This window comes from Nicotiana tabacum, chromosome 1, assembly GCF_000715075.1.
Source record: "Nicotiana tabacum cultivar K326 chromosome 1, ASM71507v2, whole genome shotgun sequence".
NCBI lineage: Eukaryota > Viridiplantae > Streptophyta > Magnoliopsida > Solanales > Solanaceae > Nicotiana > Nicotiana tabacum.
In genome coordinates this window covers 136,160,521-136,173,203 of record NC_134080.1, presented here as the reverse complement: position 1 = coordinate 136,173,203, position 12,683 = coordinate 136,160,521, and positions in this window count along the sequence as shown.

Sequence of the window (12,683 nt, the reverse complement as noted above, 5' to 3'; positions counted from 1 at the left end):
CTATTACTTTTCCTAATCTTTCTGCCCCCTTGTTGCATCCATACTTAGCTTATATTAGTGCCCATATATATTGAAATTCCATACAACTCATATGATCCTGAATATCACTTCTGATTTTACTCTCTGTTCATTACTGAGGTTGAAGCCTTCTTCTTTATTTCCTCAGCTAGTCTTTCGTCGTAGTACTTAGGGAAGACCCTCTGACTCTTGTAAAGATGCGAGCTTATTATACCGTATTCCCGATAGAATTTTTGATGTTCGTGCTCACTTGTAATTATCCTTAGTTACTTACCTCCATACTCATCTGCTCGTACGGTTGCTTCTGAACTGAAGTTTTGACTGTCTTCCCAGTGGAACTATCTTTTATTTTCGCAACACTCATACAGTATCTTTAACTACCCCAACTCCTATTTGAATATTTCTCAAGTATTACAATGTCATAACTATGAGGCTAATTCACTATATTGGGTTTTACTATCTTTATCTTGCACGACATGTTGTCTTGTTTTGTATCCTCTTGACTAGCCATAGCTAGGCTCTTTCTGAATCAACTACTAACTACTCGTTGGCCTATCCTCATGTCAATATTCCGCGAAATCTTTCTTGGGTTATTTCTTTGTTCTTAACTTACGTCTCGCACTGGCTCCTTAATTATCAATGACATCTCGAGAAGGAACCCTTACTTCTTCTCCTTGATGTCGCGTTTGCATAATGCTCTGGAATCGTAGCATATCTGTAGCATTTTGATAAGTGCAATCGCATCCCTTTCTCATTTTTATCGCATTCTTCCTTTTATTATTCCATATTCCTCCCTTTAGGGGAGTACTAAGAGTTGGAGCTACGATAACCTGCCTATAGATGTTTCACCTTTTCATCTTTGGCATCATTTCACATCATCGATGACCCTTACTCGCCTTGCAATAATCCTTTCGTACCAAGGATAGCAAGATTTCTTACTCATGAGGGTGAAACTTAGTATAACTGGCACATGCAGTCCCTTAAGCTGAACTTTGCTCACATTGCTTGCTGTAGGGAAACGTCTTTCTGAATGACCATTCTTTGAATTTCTCATGAATCTTCTTTTGTCGTCCATTCTATTATTGGCGGAACAAAATCTAAAATTCTTATGATGGCGACTATTATCAGTCACTCAGTCCCTAATTCATGTTTAGTTTATCTTGTTCACCAACCCATACTGGTTATACTACTCTGGGTCTAACGTTTTGTCTTGGTAACCACGCTAGAGTTGCGAACTTATTTCTCGAAATGAGGACATGATTGTATGGCCTATACTCTTTTGTTGTCCTAAGGCCTGTCACTTCTCGTTTCTTCATTCACTTGACTATAGATTTTGTAATATTGTCATCTTTTAATCTATCGTTGTCATCCATGTATCACATCTTACTCATAATGCGTCATTAACTCTTTTCTTATTTCTCGCTAACATTTATGTCGATCACTTTATTCTGAAAACTTGAACAAGACATTCTTTTGCTCTTAGCTTCCCTTTGCTCCATCCAATGGCTCTTTAGGTTACTCAACATCCTCGTTCTACTAGGGATGAGAGCCACACTTAAGGCAATATCTATCCCATCCAGGCTTTCAGTGCCTATCTTCTGAATGCTAGTATTTACATCTAATCGTAATATTCTAGGGTGCACCATCTGGGTATCTCACAAGAAGATCTATTGGCATATTTGTAATACCCTTCGGAAATGTCAACAAATGAAAGTAATCCATTTACCAATTTGGGTTACTCTAACCCTAGACGGATCTTGATATCCCATCCTTCTCTTAACTATACCTGTTAGCCACCATAGGGCATAACTGAAATGTGTGTGACCAATTGTATATACCTCTATTACTGTTGAATATAACTTAAAAAGCTTATGTTCATATGCCTTAATTATAAACGTTGTTAACCGTCATTAACTGGGCGCCTCGTACCCTTATTCATCTTGCTTCTTTTGCTTCTTGAAAGCATTGTCTTTCACCATAAAGGTGGATAAATATTCTTGCCTTAAGGTTCCTTATCAAGAGACTTACATCTTTCAGTACGCACATGATCTAATGAAGACCTCACATTTACTTATCATAAGTATGATATAAAGTCGAGTTCCTCTAATTCAACACTTCCATAGTTATATCTCTTATCGATCATCTTTCTGAACGTAGGCATCATCTTATTACAAATAAAAATAGAAGCTCGAGACTTGAATTCTTATAAGTGAGCTCTACCACACGATCTAAAGTAATAAGAAAGAGTGATAGTCCCAAATGCCCTGTATCCTCATGCTTATAAGTCTGATGCACGACACACCCATAAACAAGACTCTACTAGACACGACTTATAGACTCCCTAGGACAAAACTGCTCTGATACCACTTTTGTCACGACCCAAATCGATGGGCTGCGACGGGCACTTGGTACCTCACTCAATCGAGTACTAACGTAACATATCTTTCTTATTGCATCATCATATACGCCAACATGATCCTTTATAAACTCAAAACATAGGCCAACAAGGCCGTACAATCTTTCATATACAAGACATATGTCTACAAGCCTCTAAGAGTACATGAATGCCATAAAGGTCGGGACAGAGTCCCGCCATACCAAACAATAAGCATCTAAATCATACTAACCAAACATGCAACTCCGAAGCAAATGGAACGCACCAACACCTTCCGCTGAGCTGATAGCCTACTTGGAGGTCTCTCGACCCATCTATCTGGACCTGTGGGCATGAAACGCAGCGTCCCCAGGCAAATGGGACGTCAATACGAATAATATACTGAGAATGTAAGGCACATAGATAAATACATAAGAGACATGGAAGAGATATAGAGCACATGACTCAACATGTAAGTCTGAATAACTTTGTAAATCATAAATTACTTTTAGCATCATGCATATACGCATGAATATCATGTCGTGCATAGATACATGTTTTATACCATCATCAGCCTCTAAGGGTATTCCTATCATATCATATCGGCCATTGTGGGCAAAATCATCATCGTATACCAGTTGATTAGGTGGTAGTGCGTATATAACACCATAACCATTCCCATATCCCATTTACATATATATACATACATATATACGCATATATAATGCCGTCTGAATCATATTTCAACCACTGTGGGCAACATCATCATCATGTACCAACTGATCAGGTGGTGGTGCGTATATAATGCCATAACCTTTCCCATATCACATATACATTTATATACATACATATATACACGTATATAATTCCATCTGGTCATGGGTCAATGCACATAAATGCAATGCATGAAAAGTACGTTAATAAAATCTTTCAGAGCTTCATAAGACCATTTGCCTTTGAGTAATATCATAAAGTAAACTCTTTTCAACTTTCGTATTTTTTTCTGAGACCCATGAAGAGATGATAAATTATTATGACCCACGAAAATTCAAGAACATAGATATCGCTAATACTTCTAGGAATAGAGTCAATCATGGAATTTGTGTATTTGCATGTTTCGTTCGTATCGTATGGATCATGCCAAAAGAGAGCAGGGATAGCCTTAACATACCTGGAGTAGGGAAAACGCCTTATAATATTCCGTTGGAAAACCTTCGTTGATTGATCGAAATTTGCCCCTGCTTCTTAGAAATTCATGGATGAAATTGCTTCTGGTTCCTAAAAATTTTGGAGTGAAATAATGTTTTTTATTTCCTTGAAATTTTTGAGAGGAGACGTTCTGCTTACTTGAAATCTTGGAAGGAATATGTGTTTGGTTCCTTGAGATTGAAAGGAATTTCTTGGAATTATTGAGAGGAGTAACGTTCTTTTACTTTAAATTTTGGAAGGAATACGTTTATTTTGGTTCCTTGAGATTGAAAGAAATTTTTTGGAATTTCTTTAGACTAATCTTTGATTCATATTGGATTGTCACCAGACAATGATAGTCATCCATATACTTTTATGTCTAGGTTGCTACCTAGGCAAATAAGACCATTAGTCATTTCTTGAATTGTGGCTTCTTTCCATGTGTAATTCGTATCCATTTATTGGTTAATTGGGTAATGTCCTGTTACCTTGTAATTAATCAATTACCCGTATAATTTAAAAATTATCTCAACTTAATTAAATACTACTCTCTTTTAACATACCTTGTACACCTTACTAATATGGCCATGTAGTACCTTGTATAACGCTACTCCATAAATATTGGGTATTTTAGCTCGGGTCGTATTTTATCCTAAAATGCCAAACGAAAATTTATTTTCTTTGACTTTCTTCCCCTTTCATCTTCACGAATTTACTCATTTCTTGTGAAATAGCATAATCCTTATAACCTCCAAATAATCTTTTACTTGGATTGATGTCAATTACCTTACGACAAATTCCACGTACAATACTTCAAGGTGCAACATCGTCGTAACTTAATACTGCGAGTGTGACATCACCATAATGTAACACTGCAAGGTACGACAACATCGTAATATAATACTGTGGAACGTGATATCGACGTAATATTGCGGGGCGTAACAGAGGTGAAGACGTTTCATCTCAAGGTGAGAAGGCCATCGAGGAGGCGGTCGATATTGGGTTAAAAACCATGTTTTAGGCCTCCCGAGATGAATGTGGCGCCCCAAAATATTTACTTGGAGCGATAGTGATTAGAGATTCCCCCTTGTTTCCTTTATTTACTGATTCGATGATTGAGGATGCTCAGGTGATGAAAACTTGCCACGTTGAAGGGGTCCATGGAGCAGAAGCCCTTTTCCGTGGCTATTTTGTTGGAGTGGAAGATGTCACCGGTCTAAGCAACTTGGAGGTATCGAGGAAGAGTCAGAATGAGGCTTCCTCGCTCTTTAAACTGAACGATCGGTTTCCGGCCCCCAACGCCAATCCCGAGAGTAAGCGATCAATAATCATCTCGGTCCCGGAGGATGCTCAAGTTCTTTCTACACCCATAGGGGTGGCTAGCTATCTCCGATGTTTGGTCACCGAAGACGACCAAGAAAGATGGATGAGGTGGAAATACCCTGTCTTTTCAACGAAGCCCAACAAGCTCTAAACCGGGTAATCCCAAATTTCTTTGTTGATGTCAAATTTTGTACTTAGACTTTTCTCTTCTTTACATAACCCCTTTTTCTATGTTTATAGGCTTCGATGCTTCATCATGAGGCTTTCCTCCGAGCACGAGGGGAGATAATCCAGCATGAGACAAAGATCGAGGGCTTACTGAGGAAAATGATGACTTCAAGCTTCTTAGTGAGCAAAGAGAAGGGGAAGCTAAATGCCTCCGTCCTAAGCTAGAAATGGCTCAGAAAGAAATACCGAATTGGTCGAGTAGGTAAGAAGAATCATTGAAGTTAGTGACGGCGATTCGGGCGTGGTAGATAATAGTTTGAACCCGCAGGTCCAACAAAAGCTTGACGTGATCAGGCAACTCCATGAAGAAGCAGATGCATGAAAAACTGAGGCCAAAGGATGGAAGAAGAAAATGGATCGCCTGGCCTTAGAAAAGGAGACTGCTCGGGCCCAACTGGCCTTGGCTGAAAACCAGCTCCTAGGTATTAAAGAGGAAATTTAGGTGCAGGCCAAGAAAATCGAGGAGCTCCAGTCCCAGTTGGGTTTAGCAGTTTCTGCTCAGGAGAACCTGGTCGCGGAGCTTGAAGCGACCAAATCTGTTGTTAAGGTAGCCAAGGATGATACTGATGCAGTGATGGTTATTTACCGGGCCGATGCCGTAGCTGCTCAAATTCGAGCAAAGGAGGTTGCCGAGGCCGCTCAGGTTCGAGCAGAGGGGGTCGCCGAGCATGCAAGATGTTTATTTGGAAGGGAGACCCTTGAGGAAATCCATGCTCGGGGCTTTGACCTCACAACTGAGATCGAGAACGCTAAGGAGCTCGAAGCTGAAGCTAGGAAATTAGCCTACCCTGATGATGATGACGAATTTGGAAGCTTGAGTGAATCCAAAAGCAGAGAAGACCCCGAGGGCAGAGATGCCTCTCCCGGAGACGACCAACCACTTAGGCCTTTTAAATAGTTTTTTGAATTTCTGTTGAGGCCGCTTCGGCCCTTGTAAAGAATTTCCATCGGGCTGTGTTGCCCTCGTAAAAGGTTTTTGATAAATATATAAAACTTCTTCCCTTCCATGTCTTCTGAATATACAAAGGTTAGAACGCCTTAGCATAAAATTATGATGTTGTCATAAAATTATGATGTTGTATTTGAAGGTCCAAGGTTCAGATGGGAAGGACCGATAGTCCCCAGTGAGGATTTCCTCGAACTTAATTTAACATATCCCTTAGGTTTTATGATCGAGTGAGGACTTGCTCGAACTCGAGGTAAGGTAGCCCTTAGGCTTTCTAGTCGAGTGAGAATGATATCTCGAACTCGAAGTATAAGTAGCCCTTAGGTCTTGGTATTTTGCTTTCTTTTGTGTCTTTTTCGAGGCCATTTGGCCATTGGAACTTTGTGTTTGCCTGATCTGGCCTTTGTAAAACGATTGTTATGTATATATACAAGGCTTTCTACCCTTTTCGGCACTCAAAAATTATTTCCTTTGTTTTATCATTCATATTTACAAAGGTTGGAATGCTTTAGCATGAAATAATAGGGTTGTGTTTGTTCGAACAAAACCCTGCCTTTATTGCCTCTCCGAGTCAAGGCGTTATCGGGGTTTGAGGTTACCAAAATTTTATCACGAAAATATTTTAAGTTTACAATTCTGACGAGGATAGCCTTTAGAACCGGCTGTGAAAGATTTATTTTCTTTTTCGAAGGCCTATTTTTGTTATGTATTTCGGACGTCTCTAAACCGTGTTAAACTGGCCGTAGCCTTTTATTTCGGGGGTAGCCTAGTGAGCTTGCTTAATCATAGCAGTCCCCAAGTGGGTGTGGCTGTGGCCTTTAAAATTCGGGGATTGCCTGGTAGGTCTTATATCTTCGATATTTTGATAGCTCGATCTATTTCGAAGTTGGTTTTCTAATGACAGTCCCCGAGAGAGGGAGTGACTATCCGAATCTTGATTATAATCGGCTCTGGAGCCCTATTTTCTTAAAAGATCGAAAGTACTTGATTGTGAAGTGGAAATTTTTCCAAGATATAAGATAGTTGCAAGGAAAGTACTTCTCTTTATTCGTGTAAAATATAGTCATACATGTGTACATGTTTTATGTTAGAGATCGAGCAATCTATGTTGGCACGGTTAGTTTGGCCGTTTGGCCCTTACAGTAAATCCTACCTATCGAGACCTTTCCATTTCGAAATAATTTCCTTGCTAGAATGATTCGTTATTTGAGGGTGATCCCCCCTAGTATTCGAGGTTGATTGTAGAGAAATCTTGGATACTGTAAAAATAATTTTTGATACCGATTTGTAATCAGCCTTTGATTCTAAGTTTGCATGATCCATTGTTGCCTCTTTAAAACCCTTGTTGGAAAACCCATTTAGGACAAAACCGGTCTAAGGAAAAAAGAGTGCAACGCGTGCTTTCAGACCTAAATACTCCATCATCATTGTTTCTTGTTGACCACCTGCAACCGTTAGTTTAAAACAAAAGAAAATAGAAAAGGGTCGTACCTTAGTAGTAATATCGTTTTAGGTGAGATATATTCCAATTGCTAGGTAGTTGTTCCCCATTCAGCGTTTCGAGCATGTAGGATCCCTTTCTGGTGACTTCGAGAATCTGGTATGTTACTTCCTAGTTTTGGTCCAATTTCCCTTCGTTCAGATTTCGGGTGTTGAGGGTGACTTTCCTTAGTACCAAGTCCCCGATGCCGAAATATTGAAGATTGGCTCTTTAATTGTAGTATCTCTCGATCCGATGTTTTTGGGCGGTCAATCGGACAAGGGCGGCTTCACGTCTTTCATCTAATAATTCTAGGCACGTATTCATAGCCTCGTTATTTGACTCTTCTGTTGCATATTATAACCTAATTCTTGGTTCTCTGACCTCGACCGGTATCAGAGGTTCGGTGCCATAAACTAATGAGAATGGGGTAGCCCCAGTACTAGACTTCGACGTTGTATGGTATGCCCAAAGAACCTCGGGTAGAATTTCCTTCCAACTACCCTTTGCATTTGTTAGCCTCTTCTTAAGGTTCTGGATGATGGTTTTGTTGGTCGATTCGGACTGTCCATTTCTGCTGGGATGATAAGGTGTTGATAGGATTCTCTGGATCTTATGATCCTCGAGAAATTTAGTTACCTTGCTGTCGATGAACTGCTTTCCATTATCGCATACAATTTCGAAAGGCATCCCGAATCGACATATGATGTGATCCCAAATGAAGTCGATGACTTCCTTCTCCCTGTCATTCTCGAAATCCTGTTCTTTAACCCATTTAGAGAAATAATCAGTCATAAACAAAATAAATTGAGCTTTACCTGGGGCCCATGGAAGAGGTCCAACAATGACCATTCCCCACTTCTTGAACGGCCATGGGGACAAGACTGAATGGAGTAGCTCCCCAGGTTGATGAATCATCGGTGCATGTCTTTGGCACTTGTCGTATTTTCGAAGAAACTCTTTTTCATCTTTCTCCATGTCGACCCAGTAGTATCCGGGGCTGATTACTTTGTGGACCAATGATTCGACCCCGGAATGATTTCTGCAAGCGCCCTCGTGAGCTTCCTTTAGAACATATTTGATATCTCATGGTCCCAAACATATTGCTAATGGACCATCGAACATCCTTCTGAACATGGTCCCATCTTAGGACAAGGTGAATCATGTTGCCTTTGTGCGCAGGGCTCTCGACTCTTTTGAGTCCGAGGGAAACTTTCCGTTCTTCAGATACTCTATGTATTTTGTTTCTCCAATCCCAAGTCAAACTTGTGGAGTTTACCTCGGCATGGCCTTCCTCGATCACTGACCTTATGAGTTGCACGACAGCCCCCGAATTGAGTTTGCCTCTTTTGATCGACGACCCTAGGTTTGCGAGGGCATCAGCTTTGCTATTCTGATCCCAAAGTCCATTGTAGAATTACTTGTAGCTTGTCCAGGTATCTTTGTATTAGTTCTTCTCGGGCATCAAAGGTTACGTTAACCTGTTTTACAACAAAGAGGGAGTCATATTTTTCTTCGATTACCTCCGCTCCCAAGCCTTTTGCTAGTTCGAGACCAGCAATCATGGCCTCATATTCGGCCTCGTTGTTAGTTAATTTTATAGTTCTAATATATTGTCTAACCGCGTTACCTATGGGTGGTTTTAACACGATGCCGAGTCCATACCCTTTTACGTTCGAGGAATCATCCGTAAAGATCTTCCAGATTCCGGAGGATGTACCCGAGTTACCTAATAGTTCTCTTTCAACCTCGAGTACTAGGGCAGGTGTGAAGTTAGCCCCAAAGTCTGCCAAGATCTGAGACTTGATAGCTATTCGGGGTCGATACTCAATATCGTACCCACTAATTTCTATAGCCCATTTGGCCAATCATCCCGAAAGTTCGGGCTTATGCAAAATATTTCTAAGAGGATAAGTCATTACAACACATATGGGATGACACTGAAAGTATGGTTGTAGCTTCCTAGAGGCGCTTATCAAAGTAAGCGCTAATTTTTCTAGATGGGGATATCTAGTTTCGGCCTCTCCTAAGGTCCGACTAACATAATAGATAAGAAATTGCATACCTTGTTCTTCTCGGACCAGGACTCCACTTACTGATATCTTCGATACAACCAGATACAAGTAAAGTTGCTCATCTGCCCTCGGCGTGTGAAGCATATGCGGGTTCGATAAGTACCATTTAAGCTCCTCCAAGGCCTGTTGGCATTTCGAGGTCCATGTGAAGTTATTCTTTTTCTTCAACAATGAAAAGAATTGATGGCTCTTATCGAAGGACCTCGAGATGAATCGCCCAGAGCGGCTATGTGCCTCGTTAACCTCTGCATGACCTTTATGTTGTCTACCACCATGATGTCCTTGATATCTTTAATTTTGTCGGGGTTGATCTCAATTCCTCGATTAGATACCATGAAGCCGAGAAATTTGCCTGAGCCGACCCCGAATGTGCATTTTTCTGAGTTGAGCTTCATGTTGTATTTCTTCAGTATACCAAAAGGTTCCTGCAAATGCTTCAAATGGCCCTCTGCTTGCAGGGACTTAACTAGCATGTCATCAATATAAACTTCCATAGATTTCCCTATTTGTTCTTCGAACATTCAGTTTACTAGACATTGATAAGTTGTACCAACATTTTTTAATCCGAACGGCATTACATTATAGTAGTATGTCCCATACTTAGTGATGAACGAGGTCTTTTCCTGGTCTTCCAGGTTCATCTGTATTTGGTTGTACCCGGAATAGGCATCGAGAAAACTAAGTATCTCGTGTCCAGCCATGGCATTGATCATGCGATCGATATTAGGCAAAGGGAAAGAATTCTGGGGGCATGCTTTATTTAGGTTTTGTAATCTACACTCATTCTAAGTTTGTTCCCCTTCTTAGGGACTACTACTATGTTTTCTAACCATTCAGGATATTTTACTTCTCGGATGGACCCTATTTTGAGAAGTTTGGTTACCTCGTCTTTGATGAAAGCGAGTTTGACCTCGGATTGGGGTATTCTCTTTTGCTTCACCGGATGGAACTTCAGGTCCATGCTTAGTTTTTGGGTGGTGATCTCCGGTGGGATCCCTGTCATATCGAGATGGGACCAATCAAAGCAATCCATGTTAGTTTTAAGGAATTGAATAAGTTTTTTCCTGAGCTCGAGGGCTAGCCCCGTGCCCAGGTATACCTTTCGTTCTGGCTAGTTTTCGGCTAGTATGATTTGCTCCAGCTCTTCGACTGTTGACTTGGTGTCATCGGAATCATCGGGGACTATGAAAGATCGAGGAACCCTATAGTCACCATCCTCGTCAGTCCCTTTCTTCTCTTATTAGGTCGAGGCCGGTGTTTGTGGTTGCTATTTGACTTCCTGTTTTTCCTTCGAATTTGACCCCTTCATTGATGAGAGTGCCGATATCGGTATTACTTCATCGACAACAAACATTTCCTTGGTGGAGGGCTGCTCTCCGTAGACTGTTTTGACTCCTTCTGCCGTCGGGAATTTTAGAACATGGTGAGGGTCGAGGGCACCGCTCTAATGTTGTGGATCCATGGCCTCTCGAATAGGGCATTGTACCTCATATCACCCTCGATCACATGGAACGTTATCTCTTAGATGGTCCCATCCATGTTCACTACAAAGTTATTTCCCCTTTCGCTGTTTTACATGCCATGTTGAAGCCATTTAGCAGTCGGGTTGCAGGCACAATCTGATCCTGCAAGCCGACCTGTTCTACGACCCTTGATCGAATAATGTTGGCCGAGCTACCTGGATCAATTAAAACACGTTTAACTTGAGTCTTATTCATAAGTACAAATATTACTAATGTGTCGTTATAGGGTTGCATGATCCCTTCTGCATCTTCGTCATTGAAAGACAAGGTTCTTTCTGGTAGTAATCACGAGTTCGCTTCTCCCTTGTGATCGACACCTTGGTGCGCTTTAATACTGGTCCTTGAGGAATATCGACCCCTCCAACAATAATGTGAATCACATGTATTGGCTCTTCTTGCTCGTTCTGTCTATTTAAATCCCTATTTTTGAAGGGATTCTAGGCCTGATCACTTAAGAACTCCCGAAGGTGCCCCTCCTTGAACAACATGGCTTCTTCCTCCCTTAGCTACCATCAATCTTCTATTATATGGCCATGGGTGCTATGATACTTACACATATCTTTGACACATCCGATGGTTGATACAATGGCGGATGCATCAATGTTTAAGTTATATTCTGATAATCGCGGTGCTTCTTTGGGCCCTGTCAAAACCATTCTTGCTCATGAGCCCTTGAGAGCTTTGACCTGGATCATTTCTTCTTTCACCTTGAAATAGGGTTGCACCTAGGCATGTTTCCTCTCCGATCTCCATTGTATGGTTGGTAGCGATCCTTAATCTAACATGGTTCCCGATCAATGTTCCTTTTGACTCTATCGACGGACCTAATATGATAAACGGACCCAGAAGGGGTCCCCAACTGATCTCCTTCAACCCTAATTTTTTATTTGTACTGATTATGCACATCGGCCCAGTTAATAGTTGGGTATTCGATAAAGTTCTGCTTTAGCTGTTGTGAAGCCACGAGCTTCGTACGTTTAGTCCTTGGGTGAAGGCCTTAACGTCCCAATCATTGACAACTAGCAATAGATCCATACATTCCATTTGGAATCGAGACACAAACTCTCAGAGCATCTCGTTATCCTTCTGGCTTACCTTGAAGAGGTCCGATTTCCTATTCTCAACCTTTATAGCCCCGGCATGTGCTTTGACGAAGGTTCTGCAACCATAGAAAAATAATCAATGGAGTTGGGTGGCATGTTATGGAACCATAACATTCTCGCTTCGGCAGGATCTCCCCGAACCTCTTCAACAATATGGACTCGATCTCGTCGTCCTCCAGGTCATTTCCTTTAATCACGCATGTGTAAGAAGTGACATGCTCATTGGGGGTCGGTCATTCCATTAAACTTGGGAATTTCTAGCATGCTGAACTTCTTGGGAATCGGTTTAGGGGCCGCGCTCGGGGGGAAAGGTTTTTGCACGAACTTATTTGAATCCAAACCCTTCAAAATCGGTGGTGCCCCCGGAATTTAATCAACTCTGGAATTATAGGTTTCCACTTTTTTTCCATTTGCTTCAATTTTCT